At 49.7% G+C, this 26320-nt stretch overlaps 1 long non-coding RNA gene across 1 annotated transcript in view; it reads right to left on the bottom strand.

Moving 5' to 3' along the window:
• LOC121271387 overlaps window positions 1-26261 on the bottom strand; it is a 319729-nt gene extending 293468 nt beyond the window's left edge. The window contains exons 1-2 of the long non-coding RNA XR_005941709.1: window positions 26186-26261; window positions 25455-25539 (exon numbers count right to left, since the gene is read on the bottom strand). This is a non-coding gene — a long non-coding RNA (uncharacterized LOC121271387). The remainder of the gene's footprint in view (window positions 1-25454; window positions 25540-26185) is intronic.
• Window positions 26262-26320: the final 59 nt, after the last annotated feature.

The following is a 26320-nucleotide window of genomic DNA, read 5'->3' as shown; positions in this document are numbered from 1 at the left end:
TACACACTCACGCACTCTCTCACCACACACACACACTCACTCCATCACCACACACACACTCTCTCACCACACACACACACTCACTCACTCTCTCACCACACACACACACACATACACACTCACTCACTCTCTCACCACAGACACACACTCACTCCCTCACCACACACACACACTCACTCTCTCACCACACACACAAACATATAGACACTCACTCACTCTCTCACCACACACACACACTCACTCCATCACCACACACACACTCTCTCACCACACACACACACACACACACACTCTCTCACCACACACACACACACACACTCTCTCATCACACACACACTCACTCTCTCACCATACACACACACACACACTCACTCTCTCACCACACACACACAAACACACATGCACACATTCACTCTCTCGCCGCACACACACACACACACACACTCTCTCACCAAACACACACACACACACACTCACTCTCTCACCACACACACACACACACTCTCTCACCACACACACACACACTCTCACCACACACACACACTCACTCTCTCACCACACACACATACACACTCACACCCACTTTCTCATCACACACACACACTCATTCTCTCACCACACACACACTCACTCTCTCACCACATGCACACTAACACTCACTCTCTCACCACACACACACACACACACACACAGGTACACGTTCACTCTCTCACCACACACACACACACACACTCACTCTCACACCACACACACACACTCACTCTCTCACCCCATACACACACTCACTCACTCTCTCACCACACACACAAACATATACACACTCACTCACTCTCTCACCACACACACACACTCACTCCATCACCACACACACACTCTCTCACCACACACACACACTCACTCACTCTCTCACCACACACACACACATACACACTCACTCACTCTCTCACCACAGACACACACTCACTCCCTCACCACACACACACACTCACTCTCTCACCACATACACACACTCACTCACTCTCTCACCACACACACAAACATATAGACACTCACTCACTCTCTCACCACACACACACACTCACTCCATCACCACACACACACTCTCTCACCACACACACACACACTCTCTCACCACACACACACACACACTCTCTCATCACACACACACTCACTCTCTCACCATACACACACACACACACTCAATCTCTCACCACACACACACAAACACACACGCACACATTCACTCTCTCGCCACACACACACACACACTCTCTCTCTCACCAAACACACACACACACACACACACACTCTCACTCTCTCACTACACACACACACACACACTCTCTCATTACACACGCACACACTCACTCTCTCACCACACACACACACTCACTCTCTCACCACACACACACACTCACTCTCTCACCACACACACACTCACTCTCTCACCCCATACACACACTCACTCACTCTCTCACCACACACACAGACATATACACACTCACTCACTCTCTCACCACACACACACGCTCACTCCATCACCACAGCCACACTCTCTCACCACACACACACACTCACTCACTCTCTCACCACACACACACATACACACTCACTCACTCTCTCACCACAGACACACACTCACTCCCTCACCACACACACACTCACTCTCTCACCACATAAACACACTCACTCACTCTCTCACCACACACACAAACATATAGACACTCACTCACTCTCTCACCACACACACACACTCACTCCATCACCACACACACACTCTCTCACCACACACACACACACACACACACTCTCTCACCACACACACACACACACTCTCTCATCACACACACACTCACTCTCTCACCATACACACACACACACTCACTCTCTCACCACACACACACAAACACACATGCACACATTCACTCTCTCGCCACACACACACACACACACACACACGCACTCTCTCACCAAACACACACACACACACACTCACTCTCTCACCACACACACACACACTCTCTCACCACACACACACACACTCTCACCACACACACACACTCACTCTCTCACCACACACACATACACACTCACACCCACTTTCTCATCACACACACACACTCATTCTCTCACCACACACACACTCACTCTCTCACCACATGCACACTCGCACTCACTCTCTCACCACACACACACACACACACACACAGGTACACGTTCACTCTCTCACCAGACACACACACACACACTCACTCTCTCACCACACACACACACACACTCACTCTCTCACCCCATACACACACTCACTCACTCTCTCACCACGCACACAAACATATACACACTCACTCACTCTCTCACCACACACACACACTCACTCCATCACCACACACACACTCTCTCACCACACACACACACTCACTCACTCTCTCACCACACACACACATATACACACTCACTCACTCTCTCACCACAGACACACACTCACTCCCTCACCACACACACACACTCACTCTCTCACCACATACACACACTCACTCACTCTCTCACCACACACACAAACATATAGACACTCACTCACTCTCTCACCACACACACGCACTCACTCCATCACCACACACACACTCTCTCACCACACACACACACACTCTCTCACCACACACACACACACACTCTCTCATCACACACACACTCACTCTCTCACCATACACACACAGACACACTCAATCTCTCACCACACACACACAAACACACACGCACACATTCACTCTCTCGCCACACACACACACTCACTCTCTCTCTCACCAAACACACACACACACACACACACACTCTCACTCTCTCACCATACACACACACACACACTCTCTCATTACACACACACACACACTCACTCTCTCACCACACACACACACTCACTCTCTCACCACACACACAAACTCACTCTCTCACCACACACACACTCACTCTCTCACCCCATACACACACTCACTCACTCTCTCACCACACACACAAACATATACACACTCACGCACTCTCTCACCACACACACACGCTCACTCCATCACCACAGCCACACTCTCTCACCACACACACACACTCACTCACTCTCTCACCACACACACACATACACACTCACTCACTCTCTCACCACAGACACACACTCACTCCCTCACCACACACACACTCACTCTCTCACCACATAAACACACTCACTCACTCTCTCACCACACACACAAACATATAGACACTCACTCACTCTATCACCACACACACACACTCACTCCATCACCACACACACACTCTCTCACCACACACACACACACACACACTCTCTCTCACCACACACACACACACACTCTCTCATCACACACACACTCACTCTCTCACCATACACACACACACACACTCACTCTCTCACCACACACACACAAACACACACGCACACATTCACTCTCTCGCCACACACACACACACACACACACACTCACTCTCTCACCAAACACACACACACACACACTCACTCTCTCACCACACACACACACACTCTCTCACCACACACACACACTCACTCTCACCACACACACACACTCACTCTCTCACCACATACACACTCACACCCACTTTCTCATCACACACACACACTCATTCTCTCACCACACACACACACTCACTCGCTCACCACATACACACTCACACTCACTTTCTCACCACACACACACACACACACACGCACACATTCACTCTCTCACCACACACACACATACACGCTCACTCTCTCACCACACACACACACACACTCACTCTCTCACCACACACACACACTCACTCACTCTCTCACCACACACACACACATATACACACTCACTCACTCTCTCACCACACACACACAGTCATTCCCTCACCACACACACACTCTCTCACCACACACACACACTCACTCACTCTCTCACCACACACACACACTCACTCTCTCACCACAGACACACACTCACTCCCTCACCACACACACACACTCACTCTCTCACCACATACACACACTCACTCACTCTCTCACCACACACACAAACATATAGACACTCACTCACTCTCTCACCACACACACGCACTCACTCCATCACCACACACACACTCTCTCACCACACACACACACACTCTCTCACCACACACACACACACACTCTCTCATCACACACACACTCACTCTCTCACCATACACACACAGACACACTCAATCTCTCACCACACACACACAAACACACACGCACACATTCACTCTCTCGCCACACACACACACTCACTCTCTCTCTCACCAAACACACACACACACACACACACACTCACTCTCTCACCACACACACATACACTCACTCTCTCACCACACACACACACACACTCACTCTCTCACCACATATACACTCACACTCACTCTCTCACCACACACACACACACACTCACTCTCTCACCACACACATACACTCACTCTCTCACCACATACACACTCACACTCACTCTCTCACCACACACACACACACTCACTCTCTCACCACACACACACACTCACTCTCTCACCACACACACACTCACTCTCTCACCACACACACACACACACACACTCTCTCATCACACACACACTCTCACTCTCTCACCATACACACACACACACACTCTCTCACCACACACACACACACACTCACTCTCTCACCACACACACACACTCACTCTCTCACCACACACACACACACTCTCTCACCACACACACACACACTCTCTCACCACACACACACACACTCTCTCATCACACACACACTCACTCTCTCACCATACACACACAGACACACTCAATCTCTCACCACACACACACAAACACACACGCACACATTCACTCTCTCGCCACACACACACACTCACTCTCTCTCTCACCAAACACACACACACACACACACACACACTCTCACTCTCTCACCATACACACACACACACACTCTCTCATTACACACACACACACACTCACTCTCTCACCACACACACACACTCACTCTCTCACCACACACACAAACTCACTCTCTCACCACACACACACTCACTCTCTCACCCCATACACACACTCACTCACTCTCTCACCACACACACAAACATATACACACTCACGCACTCTCTCACCACACACACACGCTCACTCCATCACCACAGCCACACTCTCTCACCACACACACACACTCACTCACTCTCTCACCACACACACACATACACACTCACTCACTCTCTCACCACAGACACACACTCACTCCCTCACCACACACACACACTCACTCTCTCACCACATACACACACTCACTCACTCTCTCACCACACACACAAACATATAGACACTCACTCACTCTCTCACCACACACACACACTCACTCCATCACCACACACACACTCTCTCACCACACACACACACACACACACACTCTCTCACCACACACACACACACACTCTCTCATCACACACACACTCACTCTCTCACCATACACACACACACACTCACTCTCTCACCACACACACACAAACACACATGCACACATTCACTCTCTCGCCACACACACACACACACACACACACACGCACTCTCTCACCAAACACACACACACACACACTCACTCTCTCACCACACACACACACACTCTCTCACCACACACACACACACTCTCACCACACACACACACTCACTCTCTCACCACACACACATACACACTCACACCCACTTTCTCATCACACACACACACTCATTCTCTCACCACACACACACTCACTCTCTCACCACATGCACACTCGCACTCACTCTCTCACCACACACACACACACACACACACACAGGTACACGTTCACTCTCTCACCAGACACACACACACACACTCACTCTCTCACCACACACACACACACACTCACTCTCTCACCCCATACACACACTCACTCACTCTCTCACCACGCACACAAACATATACACACTCACTCACTCTCTCACCACACACACACACTCACTCCATCACCACACACACACTCTCTCACCACACACACACACTCACTCACTCTCTCACCACACACACACATATACACACTCACTCACTCTCTCACCACAGACACACACTCACTCCCTCACCACACACACACACTCACTCTCTCACCACATACACACACTCACTCACTCTCTCACCACACACACAAACATATAGACACTCACTCACTCTCTCACCACACACACACACTCACTCCATCACCACACACACACTCTCTCACCACACACACACACACTCTCTCACCACACACACACACACACTCTCTCATCACACACACACTCACTCTCTCACCATACACACACACACACACTCACTCTCTCACCACACACACACAAACACACACGCACACATTCACTCTCTCGCCACACACACACACACACACACTCACTCTCTCACCAAACACACACACACACACACACTCACTCTCTCACCACACACACATACACTCACTCTCTCACCACACACACACACACTCACTCTCTCACCACATATACACTCACACTCACTCTCTCACCACACACACACACACACTCACTCTCTCACCACACACATACACTCACTCTCTCACCACATACACACTCACACTCACTCTCTCACCACACACACACACACTCACTCTCTCACCACACACACACTCACTCTCTCACCACACACACACACACACACACTCTCTCATCACACACACACTCTCACTCTCTCACCACACACACACACACACTCTCTCTCATTACACACACACACACTCACTCTCTCACCACACACACACACTCACTCTCTCACCACACACACACTCTCTCACCACACACACACACTCTCACTCTCTCACCAGACACACATACACTCACTCTCTCATCACACACACACACACACTCACTCTCTCACCACATACACACTCACACTCACTTTCTCACCACACACACACACTCACTCTCTCACCACACACACACACTCACTCTCTCACCACATACACACTCACACTCACTCTCTCACCACACACACACAGACTCACTCTCTCACCACACTCACACACTCACTCTCTCACCACATACACACACTCACTCACCACACACACACATACACACACTCACTCACTCTCTCACCACACGCACACTCTCTCACCACACACACACTCTCTCACCAAACACACACACACTCACTCTCTCACCACACACACACATACACACACACTCTCACCACACACACACACACTCACTCTCACCACACACACACACACTCACTCTCTCACCACACACACACACACATGCACACATTCACTCCCTCACCACACACACACACACACACACACTCTCACTCTCTCACCACACACACACACACACTCACTCACTCACCACATACACACACTCACTCTCTCACCACACACACACACACTCACTCTCTCACCACACACTCTCTCGCCACACACACACACACACTCTCTCACCACACACATATACACTCACTCTCTCACCACATACACACCCACACTCACTCTCTCACCACACACACACTCACTCTCTCACCACACACACACACTCACTCTCTCACCACACACATACACTCACTCTCTCACCACATACACACGCACACTCACTCTCTCACCGCACACACACACACACAGTCTCACCACACACATACACTCACTCTATCACCACACACACACGCACACTCACTCTCTCACCACACACACACACACACACTCACTCTCTCATCACACACACACACTCACTCTCTTACCACACACACACACACACACTCACTCTCTCATCACACACACACACTCACTCTCTCACCACACACACACACACACACACACACTCTCTCACCACACACACTCACTCACTCTCTCACCACACACACACACTCACTCTCTCACCACACACACACACACTCACTCTCTCACCACACATACTCACTCTCTCACCACACATACTCTCAGCACACACACACACTCACTCTCTCACCACACACACACACACTCACTCTCTCACCACACAAACACACACTCACTCTCTCACCACATACACACACTCACTCTCTCACCACACACACACACACACTCACTCTCTCACCACACACACACACATACTCTCTCACCACACACACACACACACACACTCACTCTCTCACCACACATACTCATTCTCTCACCACACATACTCACTTTCACCACACACACACACCCACTCTCTCACCACACACACACACACTCTCTCACCACACACACACTCACTCTCTCACCACACACACACACACTCACAATCACTCTCTCACCACACACACACACACACACGTGCGCAAACATTCACTCTCTCACCACACACACACACTCACTCACCAAACACACACTCACTCTCTCACCACACACACACACACACACACTCTCTCACCACACACACACACACGCACACACTCACTCTCTCACCACACACACACACACACTCACTCACTCACCACATACACACACTCACTCTCTCACCACACACACACACACTCACTCTCTCACCACACACTTTCTCACCACACACACACACACACTCTCTCACCACACACATATACACTCACTCTCTCACCACATACACACCCACACTCACTCTCTCACCACACACACACTCACTCTCTCACCACACACACACACTCACTCTCTCACCACACACATACACTCACTCTCTCACCACATACACACGCACACTCACTCTCTCACCGCACACACACACACACAGTCTCACCACACACATACACTCACTCTATCACCACACACACACGCACACTCACTCTCTCACCACACACACACACACACACTCACTCTCTCATCACACACACACACTCACTCTCTTACCACACACACACACATACACTCACTCTCTCATCACACACACACACTCACTCTCTCACCACACACACACACACACACACACACTCTCTCACCAAACACACACACTCACTCTCTCACCACACACACACACTCACTCTCTCACCACACACACACACACTCACTCTCTCACCACACATACTCACTCTCTCACCACACATACTCTCAGCACACACACACACTCACTCTCTCACCACACACACACACACTCACTCTCTCACCACACACACACACTCACTCTCTCACCACATACACTCACTCTCTCACCACACACACACACACACTCACTCTCTCACCACACACACATACATTCACTCTCTCACCACACACACACACACACACACTCACTCTCTCACCACACACACTCATTCTCTCACCACACATACTCACTTTCACCACACACACACACCCACTCTCTCACCACACACACACACTCTCTCTCACCACACACACATTCATTCTCTCAACACACACACACACACACACAATCACTCTCTCACCACACACACACACACACACACGCACACATTCACTCTCTCACCACACACACACACACTCTCACCACATACACTCACTCTCTCACCACACACACACACACACACACTCTCTCACCACACACACACACACGCACACACTCACTCTCTCACCACACACACACACACTCACTCTCTCACCACATACACACACTCACTCTCTCACCACACACACACACACACACACACACACACTCTCTCATTACACACACACACACTCACTCTCTCAACACACAGACACACTCACTCTCTCACCACACACACACTCTCTCACCACACACACACACACACACTCACTCTCTCACCAGACACACATACACTCACTCTCTCATCACACACACACACACACACTCACTCTCTCACCACATACACACTCACACTCACTTTCTCACCACACACACACACACACTCACTCTCTCACCACACACACTCACTCTCTCACTACATACACACTCACACTCACTCTCTCACCACACACACACTCACTCTCTCACCACATACACACACTCACTCACTCTCTCACCACACAAACACACATTTACACACTCACTCACTCTCTCACCACACACACACACTCACTCCCTCACCACACACACACTCTCTCACCACACACTCACTCTCTGACCACACACACACACGCACTATCTCACCACACACACACACACACACACGCACTCTCACCACACACACACTCACTCTCTCACCACACACACACACACACTCACTCTCTTACCACACACATACACTCACTCTCTCACCACACACACATACACGCACTCTCTCACCGCACACACACTCTCTCACCACACGCACACACTCACTCACTCTCTCACCACACACTCACACTCACTCTCACACCACACACACACACTCACTCTCTCACCACACACACACACTCACACTCTCACCACACACACACTCACTCTCTCACCACACACACACTCACTCTCTTACCACACACATACACTCACTCTCTCACCACACACACATACACGCACTCTCTCACCGCACACACACTCTCTCACCACACACACACACTCACTCACTCTCTCACCACACACACACTCACTCTCTTACCACACACATACACTCACTCTCTCACCACACACACACTCACTCACTCTCTCACCACACACACACACATACACACTCACTCACTCTCTCACCACAGACACACACTCACTCCCTCACCACACAAACACACTCACTCTCTCACCACATACACACACTCACTCACTCTCTCACCACACACACAAACATATAGACACTCACTCACTCTCTCACCACACACACGCACTCACTCCATCACCACACACACACTCTCTCACCACACACACACACACTCTCTCACCACACACACACACACACTCTCTCATCACACACACACTCACTCTCTCACCATACACACACAGACACACTCAATCTCTCACCACACACACACACTCACTCTCTCTCTCACCAAACACACACACACACACACACACACACTCACTCTCTCACCACACACACATACACTCACTCTCTCACCAAACACACACACACACTCACTCTCTCACCACATATACACTCACACTCACTCTCTCACCACACACACACACACACTCACTCTCTCACCAAACACACACACACACTCTCTCACCACATACACACACACACTCACTCTCTCACCACATACACACACACTCACTCTCTCACCACACACACACACTCACTCTCTCACCACACACACACTCACACTCACTCTCTCACCACACACACACACACACACACTCTCTCATCACACACACACTCTCACTCTCTCACCACACACACACACACACTCTCTCATTACACACACACACACTCACTCTCTCACCACACACACACACTCACTCTCTCACCACACACACACTCTCTCACCACACACACACACATACACTCACTCTCTCACCAGACACACATACACTCACTCTCTCATCACACACACACACACACACACTCTCTCACCACATACACACTCACACTCACTTTCTCACCACACACACACACTCACTCTCTCACCACACACACACACTCACTCTCTCACCACATACACACTCACACTCACTCTCTCACCACACACACACAGACTCACTCTCTCACCACACTCACACACTCACTCTCTCACCACATACACACACTCACTCACCACACACACACATACACACACTCACTCACTCTCTCACCACACACACACTCACTCTCTCACCACACACACACTCTCTCACCACACACACACACACACACACTCACTCTCTCACCACACACACGCACACACACACTCTCACCACACACACACACACTCACTCTCACCACACACACAAATACTCACTCTCTCACCACACACACACACATGCACACATTCACTCCCTCACCACACACACACACACACACTCTCACTCTCTCACCACACACACACGCACACTCACTCACTCACCATATACACACACTCACTCTCTCACCACACACACACACACTCACTCTCTCACCACACACTCTCTCACCACACACACACATACACACACACTCTCACCACACACACACACACTCACTCTCACCACACACACACACACTCACTCTCTCACCACACACACACACACATGCACACATTCACTCCCTCACCACACACACACACACACACACACTCTCACTCTCTCACCACACACACACGCACACTCACTCACTCACCATATACACACACTCACTCTCTCACCACACACACACACACTCACTCTCTCACCACACACTCTCTCACCACACACACACACACACTCTCTCACCACACACACATACACTCACTCTCTCACCACATACACACCCACACTCACTCTCTCACCACACACACACTCACTCTCTCACCACACACACACACTCACTCTCTCACCACACACATACACTCACTCTCTCACCACATACACACGCACACTCACTCTCTCACCGCACACACACACACACAGTCTCACCACACACATACACTCACTCTATCACCACACACACACGCACACTCACTCTCTCACCACACACACACACACACTCACTCTCTCATCACACACACACACTCACTCTCTCACCACACACACACACACACACTCACTCTCTCATCACACACACACACTCACTCTCTCACCACACACACACACACACACACACACACTCTCTCACCAAACACACGCACTCACTCTCTCACCACACACACACACTCACTCTCTCACCACACACACACACACTCACTCTCTCACCACACATACTCACTCTCTCACCACACATACTCTCAGCACACACACACACTCACTCTCTCACCACACACACACACACTCACTCTCTCACCACACACACACACTCACTCTCTCACCGCATACACACACTCACTCTCTCACCGCACACACACACACACACACACTCACTCTCTCACCACACACACACACCTACTCTCTCACCACACACACACACACACACACTCACTCTCTCACCACACATACTCATTCTCTCACCACACATACTCACTTTCACCACACACACACACCCACTCTCTCACCACACACACACACACTCTCTCACCACACACACACTCACTCTCTCACCACACACACACACACTCACAATCACTCTCTCACCACACACACACACACACGTGCGCAAACATTCACTCTCTCACCACACACACACACTCACTCACCAAACACACACTCACTCTCTCACCACACACACACACACACACACTCTCTCACCACACACACACACACGCACACACTCACTCTCTCACCACACACACACACACTCACTCTCTCACCACATACACACACTCACTCTCTCACCACACACACACACTCACTCTCAAACCACACACACACACTCTCTCATTACACACACACACTCACTCTCTCAACACACAGACACACTCACTCTCTCACCACACACACACTCTCTCACCACACACACACACACACTCACTCTCTCACCAGACACACATACACTCACTCTCTCATCACACACACACACACACACTCACTCTCTCACCACATACACACTCGCACTCACTTTCTCACCACACACACACACACACTCACTCTCTCACCACACACACTCACTCTCTCACTACATACACACTCACACTCACTCTCTCACCACACACACACTCACTCTCTCACCACATACACACACTCACTCACTCTCTCACCACACAAACACACATTTACACACTCACTCACTCTCTCACCACACACACACACTCACTCCCTCACCACACACACACTCTCTCACCACACACTCACTCTCTGACCACACACACACACGCACTATCTCACCACACACACACGCACTCTCACCACACACACACTCACTCTCTCACCACACACACACACACTCACTCTCTTACCACACACATACACTCACTCTCTCACCACACACACATACACGCACTCTCTCACCGCACACACACTCTCTCACCACACGCACACACTCACTCACTCTCTCACCACACACTCACACTCACTCTCACACCACACACACACACTCACTCTCTCACCACACACACACACTCTCACTCTCAACACACACACACTCACTCTCTCACCACACACACACTCACTCTCTTACCACACACATACACTCACTCTCTCACCACACACACATACACGCACTCTCTCACCGCACACACACTCTCTCACCACACACACACACTCACTCACTCTCTCACCACACACACACTCACTCTCTCACCACACACACACACACTCACTCTCTCACCACACACACAAACATATACACACTCACACACTCTCTCACCACACACACACACACATACACACTCACTCACTCTCTCACCACAGACACACACTCACTCCCTCACCACACACACACACTCACTCTCTCACCACATACACACACTCACTCACTCTCTCACCACACACACAAACATATAGACACTCACTCACTCTCTCACCACACACACGCACTCACTCCATCACCACACACACACTCTCTCACCACACACACACACACTCTCTCACCACACACACACACACACTCTCTCATCACACACACACTCACTCTCTCACCATACACACACAGACACACTCAATCTCTCACCACACACACACACTCACTCTCTCTCTCACCAAACACACACACACACACACACACACTCACTCTCTCACCACACACACATACACTCACTCTCTCACCAAACACACACACACACTCACTCTCTCACCACATATACACTCACACTCACTCTCTCACCACACACACACACACTCACTCTCTCACCACACACACACACTCACTCTGTCACCACACACACACTCACTCTCTCACCACACACACACACACACACACTCTCTCATCACACACACACTCTCACTCTCTCACCACACACACACACACTCACTCTCTCATTACACGCACACACACTCACTCTCTCACCACACACACACACTCACTCTCTCACCACACACACACTCTCTCACCACACACACACACTCTCACTCTCTCACCAGACACACATATACGCACTCTCTCATCACACACACACACACACTCACTCTCTCACCACATACACACTCACACTCACTTTCTCACCACACACACACACTCACTCTCTCACCACACACACACACTCACTCTCTCACCACATACACACTCACACTCACTCTCTCACCACACACACACAGACTCACTCTCTCACCACACTCACACACTCACTCTCTCACCACATACACACACTCACTCACCACACACACACATACACACACTCACTCACTCTCTCACCACACGCACACTCTCTCACCACACACACACTCTCTCACCACACACACACACACTCACTCTCTCACCACACACACACATACACACACACTCTCACCACACACACACACACTCACTCTCACCACACACACACACACTCACTCTCTCACCACACACACACACACATGCACACATTCACTCCCTCACCACACACACACACACACACACACTCTCACTCTCTCACCACACACACACGCACACTCACTCACTCACCATATACACACACTCACTCTCTCACCACACACACACACACTCACTCTCTCACCACACACTCTCTCACCACACACACACACACACTCTCTCACCACACACATATACACTCACTCTCTCACCACATACACACCCACACTCACTCTCTCACCACACACACACTCACTCTCTCACCACACACACACACTCACTCTCTCACCACACACAAACACTCACTCTCTCACCACATACACACGCACACTCACTCTCTCACCGCACACACACACACACAGTCTCACCACACACATACACTCACTCTATCACCACACACACACGCACACTCACTCTCTCACCACACACACACACACACTCACTCTCTCATCACACACACACACTCACTCTCTTACCACACACACACACATACACTCACTCTCTCATCACACACACACACTCACTCTCTCACCACACACACACACACACACACACACACTCTCTCACCAAACACACGCACTCACTCTCTCACCACACACACACACTCACTCTCTCACCACACACACACACACTCACTCTCTCACCACACATACTCACTCTCTCACCACACATACTCTCAGCACACACACACACTCACTCACTCTCTCATCACACACACACACTCACTCTCTTACCACACACACACACATACACTCACTCTCTCATCACACACACACACTCACTCTCTCACCACACACACACACACACACACACACTCTCTCACCAAACACACGCACTCACTCTCTCACCACACACACACACTCACTCTCTCACCACACACACACACACTCACTCTCTCACCACACATACTCACTCTCTCACCACACATACTCTCAGCACACACACACACTCACTCTCTCACCACACACACACACACTCACTCTCTCACCACACACACACACTCACTCTCTCACCGCATACACACACTCACTCTCTCACCGCACACACACACACACACACACTCACTCTCTCACCACACACACACACCTACTCTCTCACCACACACACACACACACACACTCACTCTCTCACCACACATACTCATTCTCTCACCACACATACTCACTTTCACCACACACACACACTCACTCTCTCACCACACACACACACACTCTCTCACCACACACACACACACTCACAATCACTCTCTCACCACACACACACACACACGTGCGCAAACATTCACTCTCTCACCACACACACACACTCACTCACCAAACACACACTCACTCTCTCACCACACACACACACACACACACTCTCTCACCACACACACACACACGCACACACTCACTCTCTCACCACACACACACACACTCACTCTCTCACCACATACACACACTCACTCTCTCACCACACACACACACTCACTTTCTCACCACACACACACACTCAGTCACCACACACACACTCACTCTCTCACCACACACACACTCACTCCCTCCCCATACACACACTCTCTCACCACACACACACACACACACACTCACTCTCTCACCAGACACACGCACACTCACTCTCTCATCACACACACACACACACACTCACTCTCTCACCACATACACACTCGCACTCACTTTCTCACCACACACACACACACACTCACTCTCTCACCACACACACTCACTCTCTCACTACATACACACTCACACTCACTCTCTCACCACACACACACTCACTCTCTCACCACATACACACACTCACTCACTCTCTCACCACACAAACACACATTTACACACTCACTCACTCTCTCACCACACACACACACTCACTCCCTCACCACACACACACTCTCTCACCACACACTCACTCTCTGACCACACACACACACGCACTATCTCACCACACACACACACACACACACGCACTCTCACCACACACACACTCACTCTCTCACCACACACACACACACTCACTCTCTTACCACACACATACACTCACTCTCTCACCACACACACATACACGCACTCTCTCACCGCACACACACTCTCTCACCACACGCACACACTCACTCACTCTCTCACCACACACTCACACTCACTCTCACACCACACACACACACTCACTCTCTCACCACACACACACACTCACACTCTCACCACACACACACTCACTCTCTCACCACACACACACTCACTCTCTTACCACACACATACACTCACTCTCTCACCACACACACATACACGCACTCTCTCACCGCACACACACTCTCTCACCACACACACACACTCACTCACTCTCTCACCACACACACACTCACTCTCACACCACACACACACACTCACTCTCTCACCACACACACACACTCACTCTCTCACCACACACACACTCACTCTCTTACCACACACATACACTCACTCTCTCACCACATACACACGCACACTCACTCTCTCACCACACACACACACTCACTCTCTCACCCCACACACACACTCACTCTCTCACCACACACACACACACTCTCTGACCGCACACATACACTCACTCTCTCACCACACACACACGCACAGTCACTCTCTCACCACACACACACACACTCACTCTCTCACCACACACACACACACTCACTCTCTCACCACACACATTTACACTCACTCTCTCCCTACACACACACAAACACTCACTCTCTCACCACATACACACACACACTCACTCTCTCACCACACACACACACTCACTCTCTCACCACACACACACACTCACTCTCTCACCACACACATACACTCACTCTCTCACCACATACACACGCACACTCACTCTCTCACCACACACACACACACTCACTCTCACCACACACACACACTCACTCTCTCACCACACACACACACTCTCTCACCACACACATACACTCACTCTCTCACCACACACACGCACACTCACTCTCTCACCACACACACACACAATCACTCTCTCACCACACACACACTCTCTCACCACACACACACACACACACTCACTCTCTGACCACAGACACACACACACTATCTCACCACACACACACACACGCACACACTCTCACCACACATACACACACACTCTCACTCTTACCACACACACTCGCACATATTCACTCTCACCACACACACCCACACACACACACACACACACACACAGTCTCACCACACACACACTCACTCTCTCACCACACACACACACTCACTCTCTTACCACACACATACACTCACTCTCTCACCACATACACACTCACACTCACTCTCTCACCACACACACACACACACTCACTCTCTCACCACACACACACACTCACTCTCTCACCACATACACACACAGACACTCTCTCACCACACACATACACTCACTCTCTCACCACACACACACGCACACTCACTCTCTCACCACACACACACACACACTCACTCTCTCACCACACACACTCACTCTCTCACCACACACACACACTCACTCTCTCACCACACACACATACTCACTCTCTCACCGCACACACACTCTCTCACCACACACACACACACACTCACTCTCTCACCACATACATTTACACTCACTCTCTCACCACACACACACAAACACTCACTCTCTCACCACATACACACTCACACTCACTCTCTCACCACACACACACTCACTCTCTCACCACACACACACACTCACTCTCTCACCACACACACACACTCACTCTCTCACCACATACACACTCACACTCACTCTCTCACCACACACACACACACTCACTCTCTCACCACACACACACACTCACTCTCTCACCACACACACACTCTCTCACCACACACATACACTCACTCTCTCACCACACACACACGCACACTCACTCTCTCACCACACACACACACTCACTCTCTCACCACACACACACCCACTCTCTCACCACACACACACACACACTCACTCTCTCACCACACACACACACACACACACTCTCATCGTACGCACACGCATGCACTCACTCTCTCACTCCCCCACACACTCACCCTCTCACCATACGTACGCGCATGCACTCACTCTCTCACTCCCCCACACACACTCACTGTCTCACTCCTCCCCAAACACACACACACACACTCTCGCTCTCTCACTCCCCCACCCTGGAATTTTACAGCAGCGGGATTTTACGTGGCGATTAGAATGACTCTTCACATTTTATCACCCCATCCCCGCCACGACAGGGCCATAAAATTCCAGCCTCTTTCTCTCACTCCCACACACACACTCATTCTCTCTCACTCGTACACACATTCACGCTCTCTCTATCCCACAAATATACTCACTCTCTCTAACTCCCACACACACACTCACCCTCTTTCATTCCCATAATGCATTCATTCTCTCTCGCTCATACACTCTCATTCCACCCACACACACTCACACACTCACTCTCCGTCCCACCCACACACACACTTATTCTCATTCACGCACACACACACACCTACTCACCCTATCTCACTCCCCACACCCACTCATTCTCGCGCACAGACACACACACACACACACACACACACACACACACACACACAAACACGCGCACAGTCTCGCTCTCACACACACACTTGCCCTCACACACCTGCGTCTCCCCTGGGTCCGCCCTATCTTCGCTCTCCCTGGGCCCTTCGGATCTTCACCCTCCCCAGGCCCTGACAGCCCTCAACACACTCACCATGCCTGCGCTCGCTGCTCCTCCAATCAGAGACTGTCTCTGTCCCTCATTTGCTGCTGATTGCAGGAGTAGCCACTTACAAAATCTTGAATTTCACTTACCTGCAATTTGAACTTACTGGCCTATCTTACCCGTTTCTGAACAGTGAGTGTGGGACCACATAAACAGGCTTTGCGAACCACAGTGTGGCCTGCTGGCTGCCAGTTGGACAAGCCAGGGTTAGATCTTTTCAGTAGCTGTGAGTTCAATGAGGATGACAGTAAAAACCCAGATGAAACCTTTGAGAAATTCAGCACACATCTCTAGCCAAAGTTAAATCACCAAATACAGTGATATGAATTTCAAAGCCTGAGGCAGGAACCATGTGAGCTTAATTTCTTAATGAAATTGAGGAATGTAGCCAGCAAATGTAAATTTAAGGAAACGGGTGAAAGACTGGAAGATCAGCTCATTTGAGGTTTTGCACATCCTGAAGTACAAAAAGCCATAATTGGGCAGGACAAGCTCACAATATTTCAGATGAAAGCAATATAATGTGGATGTTGGAAATATGAAATAAAAACAGAAAATGCTGGGAAAAACTCAGCAGATCTGACAGCATCTGTGGAGAGAGAAACAGAGTTAACAGAATGTTATAGGGGAAGGTAATGGCGTAGTGGTATTGTCACTGGTCTAGTAATCCAGAGGCCCAGGGGAATGGTTTGGGAACCCGGTTTCGAATCCTGCCATGGCAGATGGTGGAATTTGAATCTAATAAAAATCTGGAGTTAAAAGTCTAATGATGACCGTGAAACTATTGCCGTAAAAACTCATCTGGTTCAATAATGGAAGGAAATCTGCTGGCTTACATGTGACTTCAGACCCACAGCAATGTGGTTGACTTTTAAATGCCCCTGAACAAGGGCAACTAGGGATGGGCAAGAAAGGTTGGCTTTTCAGCTGCTGTCACTGCCAGAACACATTAAACTATGAGTGGACAGATAAAGATGCCAACTATCCAAGCAGCTAGCCTTTAGTTAAGTCAAGGGAAAGGCAGCAGAGTTGATGCAGTGAATAAGCTACAAAATAATGCACAACAGACAGAAAGAAAGATTTGTGAGAGTTGTGGATGATCACATGAGTTCACATATGGATCAAACTGCAGAGCTTGTGGAAGGCCAAATCACCGAGAAAAGAAAGAAAATGGATTTTTTAAAAAGTTGGCAGAGGCAGGGCAACAGAAAAGACACCATCCATACCCTGGAAGATAATGATTAGTTTGAGAACACAATAGAGATAAACCAATGTGCCATATCTGGATGTGACAGTTCTCAGGGAAAAGAAATTCACACAGCTATTCAGATCAGAAAGAGGGTGAGAAACATGCCCATAATCATAAACCTAAATCTGAAACTTGATACCAGAACACTGAGCAATACCATTCCACTCAGACTATAGCAGAAGATCTTTCCTGAAAAATTGAAAGAAAGTAGTTACCCAAGGAAAGGTGCACCAAAACCAAGCAATGGCATTTGAATGGCATAGGGGAAAACTAAGATCGGACAGCTAGCAACAACTCAAATCAGAGGGACGTGCAAAGGAAAAGACATCAACTGCACATACTACATCACAGAATTAAATGATCCTGCTTTCCTGGGGTAAGCCGTTGCAAAGGCTGCAGCTGATCTCAGTAAACCAAGAGATGAAGGAGGCACCACTGAAGAATGAAGGTAGCACACCCATTGAAAATCACCCTCTGATCAGAAGCAAGAAAGTGATTGCCAGAGTCACATAGCCCACAGTTTGGATGAATTCCATTATTTGGAGAGATAACAGGCAAAGCCAAATGAATCGGTTGCAGTCAGATATTGAAATTCTCAAGACCAATAGTGAGAGATATGAAGAGCTCTTGACAGGAGAGGAAATAGCGCTAATTCAAGCAGCTAAAGAAGAAGATTTGCAAAATTGTATAGCTTTCCAAGATGAAAAATTAGAACTAGAGAATACAATAGCTGACCTGGAAATACTGAAGACTGAGCAGGACATAACATGCAAGCTGAAAAGGAGCTGAAACTGCAATCTGTACACTTAGCAGAGGGGGCATCCAAGAGGGAGATCCTGAATCTCAGGTCAAACCTCCAACAGTATGTGCTTCAAAAAGTGAAGGGCAGAAGCAGCTTAACACTACATCACAGTCAAAGGATGATTTATTGCAGACCAATAACAAACTGCGAGAAATGCTGGAGCATTTAAAAGAGAAGATACAAAATGCAAGAAGCCAAGCAGAGTGAGCACAAGAGGAAGCTGAAAAACTGGTAGAATAAAGTCGCGTTTAGTGGTTGGAAGAGAAACATAAGCTGCAGAATTGTAACGTGGAGCTTGAGGAGATGTACTGTCAGGTCAAAGACCATAAGACCATAAGACATAAGAGCAGAAATTAGGCCAGTCGGCCCATTGAATCTGCTCTGCTATTCAATCATGGCTGATAAGTTTCTCAACCCCATTCTCCCGTCTTCTCCCCGTAACCTTTGATCCCCTTACCAATCAAGAACCTATCTATCTCCATCTTAAATACACGCAATGACCTGGCCTCCACAGCCTTCTGTGGCAATGAATTCCATAGATTCACCACTCTCTGGCTAAAGAAGTTTCTCCTCATCTCTGTTCTAAAAGGTCTTCCCTTTACTCTGAGGCCATGCCCTCGGGTCCTAGTCTCTCCTACTAATGGAAACATCTTCCCATGTTCACTCTATCCAGGCTTTTCAGTATTCTGTAAGTTTCAATCAGATCCCCCCTCATCCTTCTAAACTCCATCGAGTATAGACCGAGAGCCCTCAAATGTTCCTCATAAGTTAAGCCTTTCATTCCTGGGATCATTCTCGTGAATCAGCTCTGGACCTTCTCCAAGGCCAGCACATCCTTCCTGAGATACGGGGCCCAAAATTGCTCACAATATTCTAAATGTGGTCTGAGCAGAGTCTTATAAAGCCTCAGCAGCACATCCCTGCTTTTATATTCTAGTCCTCTCAAAATAAATGCCAACATTGCATTTGCCTTCCTAACTACCGACTCAACCTGCAAGTTAACCTTAAGAGAAGCCTGGACTAGGACTCCCAAGTCCCTTTGCACTCCAGATTTCTGAATTCTCTCCCCATTTAGAATGCCTCTATTTTTCCTACCAAAGTGCATGACCTCAGACTTCCCCATGTTGTATTCCATCTGCCATTTCTTTGCCCATTCTCCTAAGCTGTCCAAATCCTTCTGCAGCCTCCCAGCCTCCTCAATACTACCTGTCCCTCCACCTATCTTTGTATCATCTGCAAACTTAGCCAGGATGCCCTCAGTTCCTTTATCTAGATCACTTATTTATAAAGTGAAAAGTTGTGGTCCCAACACTGACCCCTGCGGAACTCCACTAGTGACCGGCCGCCATCCTGAGAAGGACCTTGTCCCCACTCTCTGCCTCCTGCCAGACAGCCAATCTTCTATCCATGCCTCTAACCTTGCCTCTAACGCCATGGGCTCTTATCTTACTGAACAGCTTCCTGTGTGCCACCTTGTCAAAGGCCTTCTGGAAGCCCAAGTAGATAACATCCATTGGATCTCCTTTGTCTAACCTACTCGTTACCTCCTCAAAGAATTCTAACAGATTTGTCAGGCATGACCTCCCCTTGATGAAACCATGCTGACTAAGACCGATAACAGCTTGCTGCTTTAGCTCAAAAGAAGACATAGCGTTTACATCAAAGCAATTTCATGAATAATGTATTTGAGAAATGAAAACAAACTAGACAAGGCTCTTAAGGTGTTCAGTTTAATTATAAATATTGATTTTTAATTTTCTTTCGTTTAGACATAATGGACCTGAACCTCCGGGGAGTTTGGCCTTGTTCGGGGGAGGGGGGTGGGTGGGATCGGATCTGGACGGACCTTGGTGAGGGGGTGGTCGGGTCAGGCGTTGGATTTGGGGGGTGGGTGTCGTGTTGGGTTGGGCCTCAGGAAGGGGTCAGGTTATGTTGGGTTGGGTCGTGCCTTGGAGACGGCGGTCGGGAGTTGGGTCAGGTCTCGGTGAGGGGTGTGGTCGGGTCAGGCCTTGGTGGGGTTTGGGTTGGGTTAGGCCTTGGAGGGTGTCAGGTTGGCCTCGGAGTGGGGGGGTGGCGGGGGGGTGTGTGTTCATGTCAGATTTGGCCTTGCAAGGGGGTTTCAATTCGGGCCTTAGGAGCCAGGGGGTGGGGAAAGTCAGGAGTCGGACCTTGGAGGGGAGTCCTAATGGAGTGGTGGAAACTCATGGTGGGGGGGGTGTGTTCCATGATGGAGGGAGTTCGTGGGGAGGGAGTAATCCCATGGGGGGAGCTGGAATCCGGTGGAGTGGGGGATTCCCATGGACGGAGGATCCCATGGGGATGGAGAGCCTTTGTGGGGGTGAGGAGTCGCAGTGGGGAGGGCAATTATGGGGCGGGAGGAGTTTGGGGGTGTGGGGGAGTCCCATGAGGGTTTGGTGTGGGTCTGTACCACAGTGACCCAGAAGTTAGAAGGGGTTTTAATGCTCCTATGGCCAGATTTGTACGTCTCGTGGGTGGGCACGTGCCTGACCAGTCCGGCTATGAAATAGCGTGAGATGATGTAGGGCGAATGTCCCAACCTCATTGTGCGATATTTCACTCGGCAGGTGCGTGTGGCAGTCAGAGGTGCGCCCGCCGACAATTAAGCCCATTAAGGAGGCAATTGAAAGTGATTTTTCGAGGCCCGTCCACTTTTACGGTTGGTGGACGGGCCAATGAGCCAGGCGGCCTTTACATTTTTGCTCAAACCTCGATCCAGGGCAGGATGAAATCTCTGTGGGGAAATAAAATAAAGAGATATGTGGGGACTGGTTTTTTATGGGATATGCTTTCAGGTGATTGATTGTGCTGCATGGACATATTTTGCAGTATTTTTGTTGTTTTGTTTATTCTGTGGACGTCTGCAGCTCCCTGGGGCAGCTATCTGCCTTCAGGGAGCTCACTGGAAGTGCTCACCAGCACCTGCGATGACCTCAGCGCCCTCCATCTTCCCACTCCCACCAACTGCGCCAAGCCTTTCTCAGTGTGTGTTTCACACTGGCTGTTAATTGCCCAGCCAGCGTGAAATCATGGTTAGGGCCCATTTCCTGTCCTCTCCCAGGTCCACCAATCGCGCCTATCTTTTTCTGGGTAACTATTGAGACTGGGTAACCCAGTCAGAACCTTCTGAAGGTTGCGATTTAAATCAGATGGTTCCCAGTGCAGGGCACTCGCCCAAGGGAAGTTAGCACTTCCCAGGCAACTGCTGTGCAATCCTTACCTGCAAACATCTGGGATGGGTTCCCCAGCGCACCTTTGGTGAATCCCCCAGTTACAATGCCTTGGAGCTTGGAAGTAATTTCCAACTAGCATCAGAAAGAGAAGAAATAAGTACGTACATACTTGGCCTTCAAAATTATGCCGACACTTCGGATTGCCAGAGCTGCTTGGGGCCTGCATCCTAAGATATATCGCAGGCCCAGCAAAGTGCAGCTTTGGCGGATTCAAGGAGGCTATGCCCTCTTTTTTACAGCAATAAAGCCGATAGGTTTAAAGGGCCTGGGAAATTGACAGGCCAGGGAGAAAGTAAGTGGATAGTGTTTGGGGGGTGGATGGGATCAGAGGATGGAGGTGTGGGGGGCTGGTCAGAGATCAGCGAGGTTCGGGTGGTAGGTGGGGGATTGGAGGTCGGGGGATCAGAGGTCGGGGTCGGATGTCGGTAGGTTGTGAGGTGGTGGAGAGGTTGGATGTTGGGGGTTCGGAAGGTGGGGTGGGTGCCTGTTGGGGTCGGAGCTCAGAAGGGGTTGGAGGGGTGGGATGGTTAGAAGTTGGGGGTGGGAGGTCAGGCGTTTAGGGCATGGGATGGGGGTATCAGAGGTCAAGGGGGTGGGGATTCAGAAGTCGGGGATGGAAGGGTAGTGATATTGGAGGTTGGGAGTGGAATACTTGTGGAGGTGGTTAGGGTATGAGGGGAGTCCCATGGGGGTGGGTCTGGGTGTTTACAATAGTTACCTAGAAGTTAGAAGAGGTTTAAATTCTTCTAGCTTTTTGTGGCGAAGATTGTCCAGAGGAAGTGTGCAATTCTGGCCAATTGCAGTGCAAACACTTGTCTGGGAACTTCCGGTAGGGATTACCCATCGCACCTTT

Source organism: Carcharodon carcharias, chromosome 2, assembly GCF_017639515.1.
Source record: "Carcharodon carcharias isolate sCarCar2 chromosome 2, sCarCar2.pri, whole genome shotgun sequence".
In the NCBI taxonomy this organism is placed as follows: Eukaryota; Metazoa; Chordata; class Chondrichthyes; order Lamniformes; family Lamnidae; genus Carcharodon; species Carcharodon carcharias.
The sequence above is the reverse complement of the archived record's forward strand: the minus strand, read 5'-3'. Positions and strand labels throughout refer to the sequence as shown.